The sequence below is a fragment of the Schistocerca cancellata genome, chromosome 5 (genome assembly GCF_023864275.1).
Source record: "Schistocerca cancellata isolate TAMUIC-IGC-003103 chromosome 5, iqSchCanc2.1, whole genome shotgun sequence".
In the NCBI taxonomy this organism is placed as follows: Eukaryota; Metazoa; Arthropoda; class Insecta; order Orthoptera; family Acrididae; genus Schistocerca; species Schistocerca cancellata.
This window is the reverse complement of record NC_064630.1, coordinates 392,061,705-392,083,503: the sequence shown is the minus strand read 5'-3', so window position 1 is coordinate 392,083,503 and position 21,799 is coordinate 392,061,705. Positions and strand designations below refer to the sequence as shown.

The 21,799-nt window shown below is 46.2% G+C and overlaps 1 protein-coding gene and 1 non-coding gene across 2 annotated transcripts in view; one reads left to right on the top strand and one right to left on the bottom strand.

Annotated features, from left to right (window-relative positions):
- Positions 1 to 21,799, bottom strand: part of LOC126187454 (centrosome-associated protein CEP250-like) — a 537,002-nt gene that overhangs the window by 191,462 nt on the left and 323,741 nt on the right. The window lies entirely within an intron of this gene.
- On the top strand, positions 16,472 to 16,546 carry Trnas-cga (transfer RNA serine (anticodon CGA)). Its single transcript has one exon. It is a non-coding gene; the product is annotated as a tRNA-Ser (tRNA).

Sequence of the window (21,799 nt, the reverse complement as noted above, 5' to 3'; positions counted from 1 at the left end):
ATGCACAATGGACATGAATGGATGCAGGTGATCAGACAGAATGCTTACGTACGTGTCGCCTGTCAGATTCGTCTCTAAACGTATCAGGGGTCCCATATCACTCCAACTGCACACACCCCACACCATTACAGAGCCTCCACCAGCTTCAACAGTCCCCTGCTGACATGCAGGGTCCATGGATTCATGCGGTTGTCTCCATACCCCTACACGTCCATCCGCTCGATACAATTTGAAACGAGACTCGTCCGAACAGCCAACATGTTTCCAGTCATCTACAGTCCATGTCGGTGCTGACGAGCCCAGAGGATTCTTAAAGTTTTGTGTCACGCAGTCATCAAGGGCACACGAGTACGGCTACGAAAGCCCATATCGATTATGTTTCGCTGTATGGTTCGCACGCTGACACTTGCTGATGGCCCAGCATTAAAATCTGCAGCAATTTGCGGTACCGTTTCAATTCCGTCACGCTGAACGATTCTCTTCAGTTGTCGATAGTCCCGTTCTTGCAGGATCTTTTTCCGGCCGCAGTGATGTCGGAGATTTGATGTTTTACCGGACTGTTGATATTCACGGTACACACGTGAAATGGTCGTATGGAAAAATCCCCACTTCATCGCTACCTCGGAGATCCTTTGTCCCGTCGCTCGTACGCCGACTATAACACCACATACAAATTCACTTAAATATTTATAGCCTGTCATTGTAGCAGCAGTAACCGATGTAATATCTCTATAACATTAAAACACCTCATAATGGCATTTTAAGCCGAAATCATGATCGTGTAAACGCAACACTGCAAATAAGGAACAGTCTAATGGCGGTACTAACTTTAAAGAAATATATTATGACTGTGGCTCCACATTATGAGAAAATGATTAAATACCTGTGTTAGGCTGATGGTAGTTAAGAGGGACTCTCGCACTAAGTTGAGTTGTGTCTCTGTTTACACAATTAAGACACCAGCAACTTCATTGAAACTACCTACGTCTATCTAAAGACGAAGACAGGCATACACGAAGCAGAATTCGAGCTAGGCATACCGGCCGACGATAAAGCTGAGAGTCCACTAACAGCTTCAGTAAAGTATGTGCATGCCTGCCTCTTCCGCGTTCACGTATAAACTATCCGAGCTAAAACTCGTCCGGCAATTAGCGGCGTCGTGCAGCCCTGTCCCTTGTACCTGCTAGTTCCTCGCTTTCGCACCAGTGACGTCACACACGCTCATAAATACCGCGGCGCGAGCGGAACTTGTCTATCTCACACCTTTCGTATGGAAATGAAGCCGGCGCGAGAAAGTGTAGCCTCAGCGGGAGCCGGTAGCAAAGCGATCGGAGCGCTGGCTAACAGGATACCCGTGGGTACCCCGAAAACCTAGCCGGAGCTTTCGCTGGCCAGGGCGCGCGGCGCGGCGCGTTGCGGTCGCTCCGACAAACCGCTCGTCACCCGATCCGCCCGCCTCCTCCGCTGCCGCCTTCACGGCTCCCATGCTGACCCGAGAGAACCCAACTAGCCCGCAGTCTTCAGTACAAAGTATATCTTTTATACGAACACTACTGGCCATTAAAATTGCTACACCACGAAGATGGAGTGCTACAGCCGCGAAATTTAACCGACAGACAGAAGATACTCTGATAAGCAAATGATTAGCTTTTCAGAGCATTCACACAAAGTTGGCGCCGGTGGCGACACCTACAACGTGCTTACATGAGGAAAGTTTCCAACCGATTTCTCATAAACAGCAGCTGACCTGCGTTGCCTGGTGAAACGTTGTTATGCTGCCTCGTGTAAGGAGGAGAAATGCGTACCACACCGTTTCCGACTTTGATAAAGGTCGCATTGTAGCCTATCGCGATTGCGGTTTATCGTATCGCGATATTGCTGCTCGCGTTTGTCGAGATCCAATGACTGTTAGCAGAAAATGGAATCGGTGGGTTCAGTAGGGTAATACGGAACGCCGTGCTGGATCCCAACGGCCTCGTATCACTAGCAGTCGAGATGACAGGTATCTTATCCGCATGGCTCTAACGGATCGTGCAGCCACGTCTCGATCTCTGAGTCAACAGATGGGGACGTTTGCAAGACAACAACCATCTGCACGAACAGTTCGACGACGTTTGCAGCAGCATGCACTGTCAGCTCGGAGACCATGGCTGCGGTTACCCTTGACGCTGCATCACAGACAGGAGCGCTTGCGATGGTGTACTCAACGACGAACCTGGGTACACGAATGGCAAAACGTCACTTTTTCGCATGAACCCAGGTTCTGTTTACAGTATCATGATGGTTGTATCCGTGTTTGGCGACATCGCGGTGAACGCACATTGGAAGCGTGAATTCGTCATCGCCATACTGGCGTATCACCCGGCATGATGGTATGGGGTGACATTGATTATACGTCTCGGTCACCTCTTGTTCGCATTGACGACACTCTCAACAGTGGACATTACATTTCAGATGTGTTACAACCCGTGGCTCTACCCTTCATTCGATCCCTGCGAAACCCTACATTTCAGCAGGATAATGCACGACCGCATGTTGCAGGTCCTGTACGGGCCTTTCTGGATACAGAAAATGTTCGACTGCTGCCCTGGGCAGCACATTCTCCAGATCTCTCACCAATTGAAAAGTCTGGTCAATGGTGGCCGAGCAACTGGCTCGTCACAATACGCCAGTCACTAGTCTTGATCAACTGTGGTATCGTGTTGAAGCTGCATGGGCAGCTGTACCTGTACACGCCATCCAAGCTCTTTTTGACTCAATGCCGAGGCGTATCAAGGCCGTTATTACGGCCAGAGGTGGTTGTTCTGAGTACTGAATTCTCAGGATCTATGCACCCAAATTGCGTGAAAATGTAATCACATGTCAGATCTAGTACAATATATTTCTCCAATGAATACCCGCATTCTTCTTGGTGTAAGAATTTTAATGGCCAATAGTGTATATCACTTATACAGTACAAAGTACATATATGTCTAACTTCGAGAACAATGTAATAATTCCTACCCTACAAAAGGCAGATGCTAACATGTGTGAAAATTACCAAACCGTCATCTTAAAAATTCACGGGTGCAAAATAGTGGCACGAATTATGTACCAAAGTTTGGAAAAACTCGTGGACGACTCTGGCTCTACGACTTATCATGAAAGATAGTTTGAAGCAATCTACGTTTATAGCACCTGTAGATTTAGATAAAGCTTTTGACATTATTGACTGACAGCGGGAATATAATACAGGGAGCGAAACTTTATTTAAAAGCTTGTGCAGAAACAACACAGCAGTTAAAACAGTCGAAGGACATGAAAGGGAGGCCGTGGTAGAGAAGGGAGTGAGACAAGGTTGTAGCCAATCCCCGATGTTATTCACTATTTACATTGAGCAAGCAGTGGACGAAACCAAGGAGAAATTTGGAGAAGAAATTAACATTCAGGGAGGCAAATGTAAACTTTGAGGTTTGCTGAGGACATTGTAATTCTGTCACAGATGGAAAAGGACTTGCGAGAGCAGTTGAATGCAACGGATATAAGGTGCTACAAGAAGAATCCAACAAAAGCAAAATGAAATGCAGGCCAATTAAATCAGGCGATTCTGATGGAATTAGATTAGGAAATGAGACACTAAAAGTGGGCCGGCCGAAGTGGCCGAGCGGTTCTAGGCGTCACAGTCTGGAACCGCGCGACCGCTACGGTCGCACTTTCGAATCCTGCCTCGGGCATGGATGTGTCTGATGTCCTTAGGTTAGTTACGTTTAAGTAGTTCTAAGTTCTATAGGACTGATGACCTCAGAAGTTAAGGCCCATAGTGCTCAGTGCCATTTGAACTAAAAGTGGTCGGTATGTTTTGCTATTCTGGCAACAAAATAACTGACGACGGCCGAAGTCAAGGATATAACATGCAAACTGTCATTTCCGAAAAAGAGAAATTTATTAACAGTGAATATAATGTAAGTGTTAGTAATTTATTTCGGAAGGTATTGTATAGAAGGGAGTCGTGGACGATAAGCAGTTCATGCAAGGAAAAATAGGAACTTTTCAATTGTGGTGTTACAGAAGAAAGTTAAAAGTTATACGCCTACATCGAATAATGAGAAGGTACTGAGATGAGCTGGGGAAAAAATAAATTTATGGCCCATTTGACTGAAAATGGGATCGGTTGGCAGGGTACATCGTGAGGCATAAAGGAACCCGCAATTTGGTTCAAATGGCTCTGAGCACTATGGGACTTAACTTCTGAGGTCACCAGTCGCCTGGAACTTAGAACTGCTTAAATCTAACTGACCTAAGGACATCACACCACAACCATACCCGAGTCAGGATTCGAACCTGCGACCGTAGCAGCAGCGCGGTTCCAGCTTGCGCAGTTTGGTGTTTATGGGAAGTGTGAATGGGAGGCAGGGGATAAAAATAGTAGAGGGCGACCGAGCGAGGAATGCAACAAGCAGGTTCAATTAGATGTAGGTTACAGAAGAGCCTTACACGGGCTCGACTGGCGTGGAAAGCTGCATCAAAGCAGTCTTCGACCTGAAGACCACAACAACAACAACAAATAACTTGTAGCAGCAGTAATAGTATAAAATAAAAAAAACAATTATCTGTGTCGGTAAATTGTCTCCATACTGTGTTTAGAGGGCTACACCTTCATCTTTAAGTGGATCAGAGGATTAAATTAGAAGTTCTTTTCCCGAATTCAATCGGCTGCTGCAAGACATTATAACGATATGTTTACGTAATGTGTATAAATAAACATACAGTTATAAATGTCAGATGGTTCAAATGGCTCTGAGCACTATGGAACTCAACATCTTAGGTCATAAGTCCCCTAGAACTTAGAACTACTTAAACCTAACTAACCTAAGGACATCACACACACCCATGCCCGAGGCAGGATTCGAACCTGCGACCGTAGCAGTCCCGCGGTTCCGGACTGCAGCGCCAGAACCGCTAGACCACCGCGGCTGGCAGTTATAAATGTCCCCGTTCGTAGTCGTTAATTATAACAATATGTTTACTTTTGTGCTGTAACATATAGCTATAATCAGCGGTGGGAATATATTTGCGAGCGCCGACCGTGTGCGGCTGTTTCTTGTTGGATTGTCTGATCAGTCGGAGGTTGCATTGCAGAGGAGAGTAAATGCCTGTACAAAATATAATTATTTGTGGATAGCTCAACATGAATTTCCTAAGGGACCGTAGTTTATCAAGCATTTACCAGTAGAATATGGCGCGGAGAAAATATTTCGCCGCATGCATCTTCCGTCCGATTTCGACGAAAGAATTCGTGACTGTGAACTCTCTATTTGGCAGAAACATAAAGAAAATTAAATAACTTCATGAAGAAGTGAGACATAGACTCTATACTAAATAAATAGTCCATACATCAGTTCCATTTAACTCTGAATTTATGGCAATTAATAGATGAACTCACACTGCAATGAAGGATTTAACATGGATGCCGTTTTGACTGGCACTTCTCGTAATGAAAATAATTCCTCTGACGTTTTCACATACACGTCGCACAATAAATCTACTGCTGTGCAGTATTGCACTTTTAGTATTGCACTTTTACTTTACACTAAAATAATATTATTTTTAACAATAATAATACGGCGGCAAGACATGAGCGTCCGACACAAGTTACAAGAGACAAGAGCAAAACAATGAGTAACTGTTCATCGAGAATATCTCGTAAATAAAAAAAAATGTGTAAAAGTGTTCTTCTTCTGTCCGTTTTTCGCGCCGCGGTTTTCAAAGTCAATAACTCACTGCATCTCTGACGGCGCTTCGATAATAAACAAGTTACGTCACAGGTCGTTCACCTTTTACATTCTCGCAACATTATTTGGTAACTGTAGCTGTTGCCGAGCGACTGCTCGATTAGTGAATGATTTAAAATGATAAGGCAATCACATAATGTTACAACAAGCAGAAATGGAGTCAATGAGGTGCTGGAAGTTACCGACAGGGATAAGGAACTATCACTCCAGCGCTGTGGCCAGCTGGATTTAGTTTTTCGGTTGAGGATCCATAGCGCGCACAGCCCGACCGATGCAGTCTCACAGATTATCGACTGGATTACAATGCAAGGAGTCTGGTGGCCAGAGGAGCACGGTAAACTCACACTGGTGCTCTTCGAGCCACGCAAGAATACTGTGAGCTGTGTGACACGTTGCATTGTCCTGGTGGTAGATGCCATCGTGCCGGGGAAAAACAAACTTCACGTAGGGGTGGACTTGCTCCGCAAGGATAGAGGCATACTTCTGTTGACCCATTATTCCACCCAGAATGACGAGATCAATCAGGAAATGCCACGAAAACTTTCCCCGGAACATAACGCTCCATCCACCGTCTTGGATACTTCCGACGATTGTTGCAGGGCGATTGCTTTCATACGTTTTGGGCCGTACATGCCAACGGCCATCTGTCCGATGAAAAGGCCACATGTCACCATTCAGCGGACGTCCAGTTGCGGTGCCGTCATGCAAACTCCAGCGCTCACCACCGATCAATTGCAGTCAGCATGGTTGCATGAACCAAGCGCTTGTTTCGGAGGACCACATGCAGCAACTTTCGCTGAACGATCATTGAGGAGACACTGTTGGTAGTCCTCGGTTCACCTGGGCGGTCAGCTGATCAACAGTTGCACGTATATTCACCAGTAACTGTCTCCGCAGCAGTCGTTCACCCCTTTCATCTATTGCCCTCGGTGGATCACAGCTGCTTTGCGCCAGTTCGGGCAAGCGTCATTTTAGCCTTGCACGGTATACTTTCACCAGGTGGCATGCTAACATTTAAAGACTCAACCGTTTCGGAAATGCTTCCGCCCTTGGTCCGCAAGCCAGTGATCATGCCTTTTTTTGACTTGACGTCAACCGCTCAGTTCCCTCTTTACGACAACGACTGCACTGTTACGGAGTCCTCCCGACACTCCTTATCTGCCCTGCACTGTTAGTGCTGCCACCTGCCGTGTGTGAGTGGAGTGAACGAACAGTCAAAGAGAATGACAAAGCTAATTACAAGATGTTCCAGCATAAAGTACAATGAGGATCGTTAAAATACGCGTTTGAATGACTGGATCGTACACAATCACACAAAAAATAAAAAATAACGTAATTCTGTAATCGTATGAGTGTAACAATATAGTCTCTTGTAAATTAAAGAGCATTGCCAGCTTAGATAGAAGACACAGATAACACGCAAATACACTACTGCCCATTGAAATTGCTACACCACGAAGATGACGTGCTACAGACGCGAAATTTAATCAATAGGAAGAAGATGCTGTGATATGCAAATGATTAGGTTTTTCAGAGCTTTCACACAAGGTTGGCGCCCGTGGCGACACCTACAACGTTCTGACATGAAGAAGGTTTCCAACCGATTTCTCGTACACAAACAGCAGTTAACCGGCGTTGCCTGGTGAAACGTTGTTGTAATGCCTCGTGTAAGGAGGAGAAATGCGTACCATCAAGTTTCCGACTTTGATAAAGGCGGCCTTGTATCACTAGCAGTCGAGATGACAGGCATCTTATCCGCATGGCTGTAACGGATCGTGCAGCCACGTCTCCATCCCTGAGTCAACAGATGGGGACGTTTGCAAGACAACAACCATCTGCACGAACAGTTCGACGACGTTTGCAGCAGCATGCACTGTCAGCTCAGAGACCATGGCTGCGGTTACCCTTGACACTGCATCACAGACAGGAGCGCCTACGATGGTGTACTCAACGACGAACCTGGTTGCACGAATGGCAAAACGTCATTTTTTCGCATGAACCCAGGTTCTGTTTACAGCATCATGATGGTCGTATCCGTGTTTGGCGACATCGCGGTGAACGCACATTGGAAGCGTGAATTCGTCATCGCCATACTGGCGTATCACCCGGCATGATGGTATGGGGTGACATTGATTATACGTCTCGGTCACCTCTTGTTCGCATTGACGACACTCTCAACAGTGGACATTACATTTCAGATGTGTTACAACCCGTGGCTCTACCCTTCATTCGATCCCTGCGAAACCCTACATTTCAGCAGGATAATGCACGACCGCATGTTGCAGGTCCTGTACGGGCCTTTCTGGATACAGAAAATGTTCGACTGCTGCCCTGGGCAGCACATTCTCCAGATCTCTCACCAATTGAAAAGTCTGGTCAATGGTGGCCGAGCAACTGGCTCGTCACAATACGCCAGTCACTACGCTTGATGAACTGTGGTATCGCGTTGAACCTGCATGAGCAGCTGTACCTGTACACGCCATCCAAGCTCTGTTTGACCCAATGCCCAGGCGTATCAAGGCCGTTATTACGGCCAGAGGTGGTTGTTCTGGGTACTGATTTCTCATGATCTATGCACCCAAATTGCGTGAAAATGCAATCACATGTCAGATCGAGTATAATAGATTTGTCCAATAAATACCCGTTTATCATCTGCATTTCTTCTTGGTGTAGCAGTTTTAATGGCCAGTAGTGTATTTGTTTTACGTCTTGAGAACTTTTTGCATAAACATAGCCTTATTAAGAAAGTTATAGATATAAATTTCACCGTTTATTTGATAGTGAATGGGTTTCATGGTTTGGACAACGACTTCAAGAAAAGAACTTGTAGTGTAATCACTAGTTCACCTGAAGGTGAGGATTGAAGCACTCGAGACTCGTTGTGGAAGAAAATGAAAGTGACTGATACATATAATTGTTTTAATTTTTTGTATCATAAATGTTCGCAGTTCCAAATGATAGTCGAACATGGACGACAAGAAGTTGTAGTAGTAGATGGTGGGCAAAATTGTAACGATTTAGAAAATGTTTCGCCGGCCGGAGTGGCCGAGCCGTTGTAGGCGCTACAGTCTGTAACCGCGCGACCGCTACGGTCGCAGGTTCGAATCCTGCCTCGGGCATGGATGAGTATGATGCCCTTAGGTTAGTTACGTTTAAGTAGTTCTTAGTTCTATGGGACTGATGACCTCAGAAGTTAAGTCCTATAGTGCTCAGAGCTATTTGAGCCAAGAAAATGTTTCATGCATCTTAAGGAAGGCAATCCAACTCACACGGTCTGTATCTGGGGCGGATAACGTAAGCTGGGTTGCCTATCTTGAAGTGCATGAAATATTTTCCGGGTCGTTACTTTGCCCAACCTGTAGTAACAGCAGCAATTACAGCAAGTTCGTAATAGGCGTAAGTAACGGTAGTGGTTGCAATAAATATTCAAAATAATCTAAGTAGAAGGTAGTAATAACAATATCAAAGGTAGCAATAGCATAGATGTAGCAGTGACGAGAATATTTTTTCAGGAAGTACATGCCAGCAATAATCGTAGAAATAGTCATAGTAGAAGTAGTAGTAGTAGTAGTAGTAGTAGGAAAAGATATCACCAATGGCACTAATGTACTAAACGGATTAATGTATACTCTTAATTTTATCGTGGCGCTGGAGTTATTGAGATTAACAAGAAGCAAAAGTAAATTTTCCTCGTCTGTCTGGTAAGTGAAGTCCAAACAAAAACAGCAGTTGTATCAAAACGTATAGTCAGCTACTGATTTGCTTGACAACATTAGAATGTGGCAGCGACGAGTGGCGACCTTACCATATGACTGACGAAGTGAAGGTTTCTCCAACTACGCTTATAGCAATGACGGCAATATGCTAGAAGCGGCAAGACGTGAAAGTGACCTTCAGCACTCACCGTTATTGCGAATTGAGTATTTAAATGAGGAAGACAAACATGCAAGTGATTACGCAGATATTTACAGCAGCCTTTTAATATTTAACTTCCTCGTTAACGAGAAAAGCTCATGGCAATTCTCAGTTAGCTTATTGCTTGCGATTGTAACTAACAATTATTCTCTGAAATCTCGATCGACTCACTCAGAGACTAGCAGAGCCTTGAGGTCTTTTCCCACTGATGCAACTAGACTCTGTTTCGACTTAATTAAAGATGGTGTTATTAACTGCAGATATTGCTGTTCATCAGGAAACCTGAGTCACTAAATCTGAAAAGCGTACTGCCGCAGCCCCACCCCCGTGCTCAGTAATGAAGTCGCTACAAGTTCTCTTATCAGAACATTTCTGTTCTTGACTGTGCGGCTGATCCCCGCGGAGGTTCGAGTCCTCCCTCGGGCACGGGTGTGTGTGTGTTTGTCCTTAGGATAATTTAGGTTAAGCAGTGTGTAAGCTTAGGGACTGATGACCTTAGCAGTTAAGTCCCATAAGATTTCACACACATTTGAACATTTTTTCAGTTCTTGATTTCAGTCGGTTATGCGGAAATTCTCTGTGACAAATTAGAAACTTCTCTTTGAAGACTATAAAATGTGAACGCGAGATGTTGCACATGACTCTGGTACGTTCGCGGCTTTGAGCTCGGTGGTCCTCACGCTACTATATTGGAGGAGTATGCTAGTTAACAGCACCAAGTTCGATTCCCCCCTCCCCACACTCCTTTCATTTCCGTATCATGTATAAAACATGACTGTGCTCAACATTGTCTGCAGTCACCCTTCTCACACATCATCAACAGCTCTGACTAACAAGGAAAGATTACCAACCTGACCTCATATTTTAAAGAGAAGAAAGTACAGTCCCAAGATATCAGCCCTAGCAGTCGATCCCGCTCGAAAATTTGTCCCATAATTCTGACAAAGCGCTGTTATGACCTTTTGAAAGTATAGCTGTTTGTCACTCGCTCCTTCCCACTGCAGCCGCCTTATGCCCGACCGCGAAGTACTCTTCAAATGGCTCTGAGCACTATGGAACTTAACATCTGAGGTCATCAGTCCCCGAGACTTAAAACTACTTAAACCTATCTAACCCAAGGACATCACACACATCCATGCCCGAGGCAGGATTCGAACCTGCGACCGCAGCAGCAGCTCCGTTCCGGACTGAAGCGCCTAGAACCGCTCGGGCACAGCCGAAGTACTGTACAGCAGATTGACAACCAGAGCCCTCTTATTCGCTTTATCTTATGGTGCGGGGAGAGGAGGGGGAGAGAAGGTCTCGTCTGCCCAAGGTTTGAAATCCAGTTAGAGAACATATGTTACTCTACTCGAGAAACATGAGTAGTAATAACCCCACCCACATTATTTTAGCAATATTCTGATGTTCCAAAGAAAATAACGCACAGCACCGATGTTAATAATTAAATAGCGCTATACTACTTCTTTGATGATATACTAATTCGTTTCACTCATTTACAGTACATTTGTCAACCGCAACATAAAAATGTTCAAAGCTACGATATCTCTGGCACCAGTACAGGTTGCAAACCGCTAACTGTGACACAATAAACAAAGCATATTACCAATATCAAAACAGTAATTCAAGAACTTCTTACACTCTCGGCTCTAAAACCTTTCGTGCTCGGGTATTATGAGGCTGCAGTTGGGCGGAGCAGGTGACAAATAGCCGTTGCTCGACAAGTTTAATAACTGTACATTCACAAGGTGGTAACTGCGTACTATCAGAATTATAGCTCAAATTTTCGCGCCGTATCGACTGCTAGGGCTGATTTCTTGCAAATGTCCTTTTTTCACCATAAATATGAGGTCAAGTTGGTGATGTTTCCTTGTAAGGCAGAATAAGTCACATCTATTGGAACTTAGCCACAAATGCAATGTGGTTTACAGCTATGGGTATCGGTATTCCTTGTGTCTCGTTTTAGATGGCGACAAAAAACATCAACAACCTACATTTTAGATCGAGAATATGTTGCACACTTGATTCAGAGTTGTAGTGCCATTGAGATACGTGACACAACGTTGACACACTACGGGCGCCTGCTCCCAGCTGACTGGTCGAATGCTCAACAATAGTTTACAGTTATTAGTTCAACCCGCCACCGTAGTTAATGCGCTGACACCGCTTGTACGCCAGTAAAAAGATAGCCTCGGAACTTCTTGGACGGACGATGAAGGTAAATCACGTACAACTTTTTATCTATGTCAGTGCCTGTAAAAAGAGAAACCACGGATTACACCGTGATTCGAAGTCCACGATAAACTCTAAACTCCTATCTGCCCATACCAGGTCGGGTAAGTCAGTCCAAAGATTGGAGGAAGGCAACAGCATACAACGACCAGTACGACCACGCTTAGTGAAGCGTATCGCTGAATGGTTTCCATATGGTTGATGATATCTTACCCTTTTATAAAATACGCTACTGAAAATTAGCAAACTCAAGCTCAAATACAAATTTCATTTTTAGTGGCTTACTAGAAGATATCCTAAAATGTTAACTCCAAGAAACAACATTTAAAAATAATTAGGACGTGGTTCATAAACGTCTTTACAAATCATGTATTAACAAAAATATTTGTTCGCGAATAAGTAGAATTTTAAAGAGGAACCATCTAGCGTAGACTATTCATTTTATAGCTTGTTTATCAAAAACCAGAAAATCTGACGTGTTGTGAACGTTTTAAAGTTTTTATTTGCAGTTAAAAATGTGGCTGCCTGCAAAGATAGACTCATATTCTTTGAATACTGTAGTTTCTGTTCTGACACAATCCGAAACCTGTTTGTATTTTGACCTTTTCGTCCATCAACCTGCTGTAGACAAGAAGAATTTTTTTCCCACTTGTTTCGTCTCTATAAAAAATTATTAATTATTTTGCTGATCCACCTGCAGTACAGTAGTACCCATCTGCAGATGGGTAGTAGATCTATAGATCTACCATTGAGATCAATTAATTGCGCATGGCACTACCTGAGCCTGAACATTGAGCTGAAATAACTGCATTATATACGGTCGTTAGATTAATGTAATTCTATGGTTCAAGTGAAAGAAAAATCGAGCGCCTTAATCGAAATGCAAATGCTTTGAATCAGAGGGTACCGGTCCGATCCTACTTGCAGGATTTGACAGCCGTATTGTGACCGTGGATCGATTTCAGAGCTGCAGAATAGGTGGGGGTAGCAACACACAAGCTATTCCAGAATGAGATTTTCACTCTGCAGCGGAGTGTGCGCTGATATGAAACTTCCTAGCAGATTAAAACTGTGTGCCCGACCGAGACTCGAACTCGGGACCTTTGCCTTTCGCGGGCAAGTGCTCTACCAACTGAGCTACCGAAGCACGACTCACGTCCGGTACTCACAGCTTTACTTCTGCCAGTACCTCGTCTCCTACCTTCCAAACTTTACAGAAGCTCTCCTGCGAAACTTGCAGAACTAGCACTCCTGAAAGAAAGGATATTGCGGAGACATGGCTTAGCCACAGCCTGGGGGATGTTTCCAGAATGAGATTTTCACTCTGCAGCGGAGTGTGCGCTGATATGAAACTTCCTGGCCGATTAAAACTGTGTGCCCGACCGAGACTCGAACTCGGGACCTTTGCCTTTCGCGGGCAAGTGCTCTACCAACTGAGCTACCGAAGCACGACTCACGTCCGGTACTCACAGCTTTACTTCTGCCAGTACCTCGTCTCCTACCTTCCAAACTTTACAGAAGCTCTCCTGCGAAACTTGCAGAACTAGCACTCCTGAAAGAAAGGATATTGCGGAGACATGGCTTAGCCACAGCCTGGGGGATGTTTCCAGAATGAGATTTTCACTCTGCAGCGGAGTGTGCGCTGATATGAAACTTCCTGGCAGATTAAACCTGTGTGCCCGACCGAGACTCGAACTCGGGACCTTTGCCTTTCGCGGGCAAGTGCTCTACCAACTGAGCTACCGAAGCACGACTCACGTCCGGTACTCACAGCTTTACTTCTGCCAGTACCTCGTCTCCTACCTTCCAAACTTTACAGAAGCTCTCCTGCGAAACTTGCAGAACTAGCACTCCTGAAAGAAAGGATATTGCGGAGACATGGCTTAGCCACAGCCTGGGGGATGTTTCCAGAATGAGATTTTCACTCTGCAGCGGAGTGTGCGCTGATATGAAACTTCCTGGCAGATTAAAACTGTGTGCCCGACCGAGACTCGAACTCGGGACCTTTGCCTTTCGCGGGCAAGTGCTCTACCAACTGAGCTACCGAAGCACGACTCACGTCCGGTACTCACAGCTTTACTTCTGCCAGTACCTCGTCTCCTACCTTCCAAACTTTACAGAAGCTCTCCTGCGAAACTTGCAGAACTAGCACTCCTGAAAGAAAGGATATTGCGGAGACATGGCTTAGCCACAGCCTGGGGGATGTTTCCAGAATGAGATTTTCACTCTGCAGCGGAGTGTGCGCTGATATGAAACTTCCTGGCAGATTAAAACTGTGTGCCCGACCGAGACTCGAACTCGGGACCTTTGCCTTTCGCGGGCAAGTGCTCTACCAACTGAGCTACCGAAGCACGACTCACGTCCGGTACTCACAGCTTTACTTCTGCCAGTACCTCGTCTCCTACCTTCCAAACTTTACAGAAGCTCTCCTGCGAAACTTGCAGAACTAGCACTCCTGAAAGAAAGGATATTGCGGAGACATGGCTTAGCCACAGCCTGGGGGATGTTTCCAGAATGAGATTTTCACTCTGCAGCGGAGTGTGCGCTGATATGAAACTTCCTGGCAGATTAAAACTGTGTGCCCGACCGAGACTCGAACTCGGGACCTTTGCCTTTCGCGGGCAAGTGCTCTACCAACTGAGCTACCGAAGCACGACTCACGTCCGGTACTCACAGCTTTACTTCTGCCAGTACCTCGTCTCCTACCTTCCAAACTTTACAGAAGCTCTCCTGCGAAACTTGCAGAACTAGCACTCCTGAAAGAAAGGATATTGCGGAGACATGGCTTAGCCACAGCCTGGGGGATGTTTCCAGAATGAGATTTTCACTCTTCAGCGGAGTGTGCGCTGATATGAAACTTCCTGGCAGATTAAAACTGTGTGCCCGACCGAGACTCGAACTTGGGACCTGGCTAAGCCATGTCTCCGCAATATCCTTTCTTTCAGGAGTGCTAGTTCTGCAAGTTTCGCAGGAGAGCTTCTGTAAAGTTTGGAAGGTAGGAGACGAGGTACTGGCAGAAGTAAAGCTGTGAGTACCGGACGTGAGTCGTGCTTCGGTAGCTCAGTTGGTAGAGCACTTGCCCGCGAAAGGCAAAGGTCCCGAGTTCGAGTCTCGGTCGGGCACACAGTTTTAATCTGCCAGGAAGTTTCATATCAGCGCACACTCCGCTGCAGAGTGAAAATCTCATTCTGGAAACATCCCCCAGGCTGTGGCTAAGCCATGTCTCCGCAATATCCTTTCTTTCAGGAGTGCTAGTTCTGCAAGTTTCGCAGGAGAGCTTCTGTAAAGTTTGGAAGGTAGGAGACGAGGTACTGGCAGAAGTAAAGCTGTGAGTACCGGACGTGAGTCGTGCTTCGGTAGCTCAGTTGGTAGAGCACTTGCCCGCGAAAGGCAAAGGTCCCGAGTTCGAGTCTCGGTCGGGCACACAGTTTTAATCTGCCAGGAAGTTTCATATCAGCGCACACTCCGCTGCAGAGTGAAAATCTCATTCTGGAAACATCCCCCAGGCTGTGGCTAAGCCATGTCTCCGCAATATCCTTTCTTTCAGGAGTGCTAGTTCTGCAAGTTTCGCAGGAGAGCTTCTGTAAAGTTTGGAAGGTAGGAGACGAGGTACTGGCAGAAGTAAAGCTGTGAGTACCGGACGTGAGTCGTGCTTCGGTAGCTCAGTTGGTAGAGCACTTGCCCGCGAAAGGCAAAGGTCCCGAGTTCGAGTCTCGGTCGGGCACACAGTTTTAATCTGCCAGGAAGTTTCATATCAGCGCACACTCCGCTGCAGAGTGAAAATCTCATTCTGGAAACATCCCCCAGGCTGTGGCTAAGCCATGTCTCCGCAATATCCTTTCTTTCAGGAGTGCTAGTTCTGCAAGTTTCGCAGGAGAGCTTCTGTAAAGTTTGGAAGGTAGGAGACGAGGTACTGGCAGAAGTAAAGCTGTGAGTACCGGACGTGAGTCGTGCTTCGGTAGCTCAGTTGGTAGAGCACTTGCCCGCGAAAGGCAAAGGTCCCGAGTTCGAGTCTCGGTCGGGCACACAGTTTTAATCTGCCAGGAAGTTTCATATCAGCGCACACTCCGCTGCAGAGTGAAAATCTCATTCTGGAAACATCCCCCAGGCTGTGGCTAAGCCATGTCTCCGCAATATCCTTTCTTTCAGGAGTGCTAGTTCTGCAAGTTTCGCAGGAGAGCTTCTGTAAAGTTTGGAAGGTAGGAGACGAGGTACTGGCAGAAGTAAAGCTGTGAGTACCGGACGTGAGTCGTGCTTCGGTAGCTCAGTTGGTAGAGCACTTGCCCGCGAAAGGCAAAGGTCCCGAGTTCGAGTCTCGATCGGGCACACAGTTTTAATCTGCCAGGAAGTTTCATATCAGCGCACACTCCGCTGCAGAGTGAAAATCTCATTCTGGATACATCCCCCAGGCTGTGGCTAAGCCATGTCTCCGCAATATCCTTTCTTTCAGGAGTGCTAGTTCTGCAAGTTTCGCAGGAGAGCTTCTGTAAAGTTTGGAAGGTAGGAGACGAGGTACTGGCAGAAGTAAAGCTGTGAGTACCGGACGTGAGTCGTGCTTCGGTAGCTCAGTTGGTAGAGCACTTGCCCTCGAAAGGCAAAGGTCCCGAGTTCGAGTCTCGGTCGGGCACACAGTTTTAATCTGCCAGGAAGTTTCATATCAGCGCACACTCCGCTGCAGAGTGAAAATCTCATTCTGGAAACATCCCCCAGGCTGTGGCTAAGCCATGTCTCCGCAATATCCTTTCTTTCAGGAGTGCTAGTTCTGCAAGTTTCGCAGGAGAGCTTCTGTAAAGTTTGGAAGGTAGGAGACGAGGTACTGGCAGAAGTAAAGCTGTGAGTACCGGACGTGAGTCGTGCTTCGGTAGCTCAGTTGGTAGAGCACTTGCCCGCGAAAGGCAAAGGTCCCGAGTTCGAGTCTCGGTCGGGCACACAGTTTTAATCTGCCAGGAAGTTTCATATCAGCGCACACTCCGCTGCAGAGTGAAAATCTCATTCTGGAAACATCCCCCAGGCTGTGGCTAAGCCATGTCTCCGCAATATCCTTTCTTTCAGGAGTGCTAGTTCTGCAAGTTTCGCAGGAGAGCTTCTGTAAAGTTTGGAAGGTAGGAGACGAGGTACTGGCAGAAGTAAAGCTGTGAGTACCGGACGTGAGTCGTGCTTCGGTAGCTCAGTTGGTAGAGCACTTGCCCGCGAAAGGCAAAGGTCCCGAGTTCGAGTCTCGGTCGGGCACACAGTTTTAATCTGCCAGGAAGTTTCACACAATCTATTGTTTGAGCCGACCATGTAAAAAAATATATGGACACACTACTCCTAGTAAAATTGAAAAAAATACTTGAAGTGTTTCAATACAAAAGTTTTAATGGTAAAAATGCCCGCTTAAACTACTTTAGGCTAAGAACAACACACACACACCCATGTCCGAGGGAGGACTCGAACCCCCGGTGGGAGAGGCCGCGCAATCCGCGACATGGCGCCTCAAACAGCGCGGACACTGACCTCAGCGGCGTACGGACCCAGCTCGGAAACAGAGGGCCATTCTTCATGAAGACTCTAACACTGCCCGTCTACGGGTGGGCTCTTATACCGCCCGGGAAACCATTGACCGCTCTTCGGTGGTTTGCTCCAGAGAATCGACTACACTGCCTCCTTCCAGGTTTTCAACCCAACTGATGCTGGAGGCACGCTCCTTATATATGTACAACACAAGAATTTGTCTATTTTGTTGGCTGGTAAGGACGGTTTTGCACGAGATCTGAAAATGGATAATTTGTCTTCTTCGCCGAGTTTGAACTTAAGGGCCTCGCTCTCACTTGCTGTCTCAAGAAGAGGCCTTTTTACAAATTTCTTCCCAATCAATACGTGATTAAGAACTACATGTTGCCAAATATGCGCTATGCCGTTAATCTGTCATCTCTCTCGCTGACAGTGTGCTGTTCAAAAGAGATCTCCACCTCTCGCACTCACGTATTTGTGGACAGCCCTGCAGGGTTCAGGGTGTCAGTTCCCCCCACCACTACCTCTCAGACATTATTCGCGTCCATGCTACGTCGTGTTGCGCCACTTCTATATATATATATATATATATATATATATAAATTCACGAAAACAAAACAGATTACAAAGCTGGTACACATACCTAATATCGTATAGGGCCACTGCGAGTTCGCAGAAGTGCTGCAACACGACGTGCCACGGACTCGAATACTGTCTGAAGCAGTGCTGGAGGGGAATGACACCTAGAAACCTGTAGGACTGTCCACAAATCAGTAAGAGTACGAGAGGATGGAGATCTCTTCTGAACAGAACGTAGCAAGGCATCCCAGATATGCTCAATATGTTCATGTCTGGGGAGTCTGGTGGCCAGCAGAAGTGTTTAAACTCAGAAGGACACTCTGTAGCAATTATGGACGTGTGGGGTGACGCATTGTCCTTCTGGAATTGCCCAAAGCACATGAATGGATGGAGATCATCAGACAAGTTGCTTACGTACGTGTCATTTGTCAGAATCGTATCTTGACGTATAAAGGGTTCCATATCACTCCAACTGCACATTCCCCACACCATTACAGAGCCTCCACCAGATTGAACAGCCCCCTGCTGACATGTAAGGTCCATGGATTCATGAGATTGTCTCCATACCCGTACACGTCCATCCACTCGATACAATTTGGAACGAGACTCGTCCGACCAACAACATGTTACAAGTTATCAACAGTCCAGACGGGCCCAGGCGGAGCGTAAATCTTTGTGTCGTGCAGTCATCAAGGGTAGATGAGAGGGCCTTCGGCTTCAAAAGCCAATATCGATGATGTTTCGTTGAATGGTTCGCACGCTGACGCTTGTTTATGGCCCAGCCTTGAAATCTGCAGCAGTTTACGGAAAGGTTGCACTTCTGTCACGTTGAACGATTCTCTTCAGTCGTCGTTGGTACCGCTCTTGCGGGATCTTTTTTCCGGCCGCAGCGACGTCTGAGATTTGATGCTTTACCAGTTTCCTGATATTCACGCACACTCGTGAAATAGTCGTACAGGAAAATCCCCATTTCATCGCTACCTCGGACATGCTGTGTCCCACCGCTCGTGCACCAACTATAACACCACGTCAAACTCTCTTAAATCTTGACAACCTGCCATTGTAGCAGCAGTAGCCGATCTAACAACTGCGCCATTTTTTTTCCACTTTTCATTCCCTTCTCTGAGGGGGAAGGACGGGCTGTTTGAGGGTCTGCTATACCCTTTTCAGCCTTTTTGGATGTATCAGGATACATTTTATTATTCTGTTACATTTTATTTGTCGCATCAGTGCAATTTGTCATTACTTACAACAATCAATTTTTTTTTGGTTTCTCAGGCCCACATCTGCGCCAGACACCTGTTGTCTTATATAGGCGTTGCCGACCACAACGCCTCATTCTGCCTGTTTACATATCTGTCTATTTGAATACGCATCCCTATACCAGTTTCTTTGGTGCTTCAGCACATTGCCTCAATATAAAACGTCCATCACGACACATCGTTCACTGTAAAATTACCGATAGGTAATGTAGTGGGTATTGTAGGGGACTAGTGCTCAGGAGGGTCGGGAACCAAAACATTATCCGGCAGTGGAAATTCAAGTTTGTATTTAGTTTGCAAGATTTCATGGGTGTTGTCAATGAAGGCCGCATCGTATTGCTCTTCAGGTTATTCTCGCACAATCGACGTTTCGAGCCATCTGCTGGCATATTCTTCAGGATATTTTGTGTACTCAGCTGGCTGAATAGCTATTGTCTGCGGTAGATTATGAATTCACTACAGCATTTTGCCGAACGACGTTGGTCGTGCAGAGGCTACTGGGTAAATTGAAAAGCAAAGTCAATTGTGTGTAAAAACCCTCGTCACACAGATTTCTCTGTTACAACAGCTTCTGCATTTGCGCGGTGAAAGTGAAATTGAGGCTGAATCGCTTTAACTTGTTACGGCATTGGAGCTGGCGCGTTTTCATAACTTCAGCTTTCGGCTTGTAGGAGCAGAGACGACACTTGGGTCGCCCCATATGAGGTGACGAACTGTCCCATTGTTTCGCAGTTACCGAATTCATCACAGGGCGTATGAAAAACGGCGGACATAAGCGCCTTGGGATAAAGGACACGGGTCGTCACGGAAACGCAGAGGGCGCGTGGGTTCGCTCTTTTAATAGGCAGCACGACCTCTGCCGCCAAAGTTCACGGACACTTGCGCTTTCTCGCCTCGCAGGATTCCTAATTCACGACATGAGTGACGGCCATGTTTACCGCTGCCCACGTGTTCTCCGGAGGCGGACAGGGAGACGATGACAGAAAAGGGTAACTACTTCCCTACAACTGTCTGCTGACACAAAAGAGTTTGATACACATCTGTCAAATAACTACAGCGTACAATAACACTAATCTTTCTGTAGCGTGCCTTGCTGAAGCTGCAGTTTGCTTTGCCATGGAACGGATGAGGTTCTGAATGTTGGAAACACGAATGACCACGCTATCATAACAAGTCGAAAAGTTTAGCCAAATAACATCGATGGCATCCTGATTGTCGCCGAGTTGAACCAGATATTTCCAGTGGCAATGGGTCAGTCGAAAACTGTGACTGTCTCTCAATGTCTTCGTGTTACCAGCGAACAGGAAGTATGCCGTTCTCAACACATTACGCCTCACCGTCTTCATCTGAGGACAGCTGCATTTCTTGTTGTCACAACAATGCATTTTTTAATCTTACATTCCTGAATGAGTCTGCGACAGTGGAAGGATATGCTAATATTACACAAACCGAAAGCACCACCTAATAGGCAACATAGACACCATGTTGGTATTGTTGACCGGATCATTCACGACTGACCACTGTGAATACAAAATCTGAGTTGGGCGCAATCTTGATTGGTCTTCACTTCCTGTAGGTGCCGGTCGCTTCCGTCATTGCGTCATGGAGTGGGGTTTCGATTCGTTCTCTGGCCGAACAAGAAACTAACGATACCAAAGTAACGGAAAGCGACGGTAGTGTGATTGTTATATGTACGTGTAGGACATGCTGACCTTGGGAACGTGACTTACACATTCATAGATTGTAATTCAAAAGTTAGAAGCAGCAAAAGAGTAATTCTCAAGAAAAGTACCCTATGTCGAGTAATGAAGCCCAAATTCGAGAACAGGTAGCACCACACATTCAGGAGAATGCAGGTTTCCAGTCCATCACACCCTGCAGTTGTGCCTGTCCACTTGTGCGCATAGTGTCCAAGACCCTGTACCTGGACATGCTTAGAGAATTACGCCGTTCCATAATTGTCACCGGCACCACTTTAAAACAGGACGGCGATCTTTCCATCATGCCCACATTGTGTGCTCCTTCCTTGATATATCTCCAGACCGTTGGACAGATGTTAAAAGATAGAGTTACACTTGAAGAAACGGAACGTCAAAACATTCCACGATGCATTTCGAAAGGCAGTATACACACACGTTATCAACAGAACGCCGACGTCAAGGTTCCGGACCGAATGAAGGGTAGAGCCAGGGGTCGTAACACATCTGAAATGTAACGTCCATTGTTCAAGGTGCCGTCAATGCGAACAAGAGGTGACCGAGACGTGTAACCAATGGCACCCCATACCATCACGCCTGGTGATACGCCAGTATGGCGATGACAAATACACGCTTCCAATGTGCGTTCACCGCGATGTCGCCAAACACGGATGCGATCATTACGACGCTGTGAACAGAACCTGGATTCATCCGAAAAAATGACGTTTTGCCATACGTGTACCCAGGTTCGTCGTTGAGTACACCATCGCAGGCTCTCCTGTCTGAGATGCAGCGTCAAGGGTAACTTCAACCATGGTCTCTGAGCTGATAGTCCATGCTGCTGCAAACG